This window comes from Anneissia japonica, unplaced genomic scaffold, assembly GCF_011630105.1.
Source record: "Anneissia japonica isolate Jap-2015-1 unplaced genomic scaffold, ASM1163010v1 scaffold3782_len1007564_cov172, whole genome shotgun sequence".
Taxonomy (NCBI): domain Eukaryota; kingdom Metazoa; phylum Echinodermata; class Crinoidea; order Comatulida; family Comatulidae; genus Anneissia; species Anneissia japonica.
The window spans coordinates 971730-973400 of NW_022716546.1; positions in this window are offsets into that span (position 1 = coordinate 971730).

The following is a 1671-nucleotide window of genomic DNA, read 5'->3' on the forward strand; positions in this document are numbered from 1 at the left end:
ATATATATATATATATATATATATATATATATATATATATATATATATATATATATATATATATATACATATATATATATGTATATTGTACATATTATATTTGTAAATGTTGATTATATTATTTATAGAAGGTGTGAGTTTTTTGAGGATTTGTTGTATATTAGTGATATCTACCTTGATAATGAACTTGAGATCAAAGTATTCGTGCAATATGCCGCTATTCCATTCAAATATATTACAGAATATTTAAAAGGATGTTAAATTTTCTTATTTTTCATAAGCTAGACATACTAATTGTCATTATATAGATTTTACGTCCATTTACAGCAGATTTTAATGTGCTCCTTGATTAATTTAAATCTTATGTCATTTTAGCTCTACAACATATTTTTATTAATTAGAATTAAATATTGATGTAGATTTAATTTAAATTAATGAGATATTAAATGACATGTAATTATTTAGGCTTAAGCCCTGTTCACACAATCAAGTTTTATTTAACAAAAACATGTGGTATGCCTAATTATAGTCATGATGACATCACACCATAACCATATATAGGCACATCATGACTGTATATGGGCACACAACACTTTTTTGTCAAACATTATTTGATAGTCTGGACAGGGCTATAAACAATTATTCTTTAAACCAATGATTACCTGTTTATACACATGTGCAATCCACTTGTTTCTGCGCAGTGAGTGATTATACAGTAATTAAATTATTCGTTTTATACGTTTATACATAGACCTACACACGGGTGTTTATAGAGAAGACATACACACAAGAACCGTAAACTAATATTTAGTTTCAGCACAAAACTATGACATCTTCTCTAAAAATTATTCAAGATTCTGAACCAAATTGTAGCGGTCTAAATTACAAGGCTGAGTAATGCTCTCACCTTTCGTATTCTAAGCAAAATTTTATGTGTTTCATTTTTTATTCAGATTTCTGGGCGCCATCCCTACAGCCAACAGTAAGTGTAGGCCTATGTTAAGCCTGGTTTGTTTAAAATCGTTTCACTGTCGCTACAGTGTTTTAGTGCAATCGTAGTATAGTTGCATTGCGTAGCAGTCAATCGGGAAGGCTCCCCGATTCGATTGACTGATCAGCATGAGTCTCGGTTTCCATAGAATCGCTCACTTATCGGCGACAGTCGCCGACTGTTGTCGGGAAGGTTGAATCTAGTTCAATTTTGCCAATTGCGTTGCAGACGAATCGGGATGCCTTCCATCCCGATTGCATCAGGGAAGCTAGCAATGCACCCAGATTGAAAAGCAGTCTGCAAAGTTGAACCAGGTTCAACCTTCCTGACATCTGTTCTGTCGCCGATAGGGTGAGCGATTTTATGGAAAACGAGTTTCACTGACAACTTTCGGCGATAGCGTTTAACGATTGTACTGAAGCCAAGCTTTAGGGTAATTATTAAGCATTATGGTTTTGTCTAATCACCTTGCATTAAAGTACCGATAGTGGCAACATGTGTAGGTCATTAGCATAATTAAGCTCTGTCTACACTATTACTTTTTATATTACAAATCTATGTGATGTGCCCATTTGATAATGTGGACAAAGTTTTAAACACTGTCATCTTCATCATCAATAGCATCCACCTCACTCAAACAGTAATATAATTTTGTCCTGTAGGTAAAACTTCCACGTGAG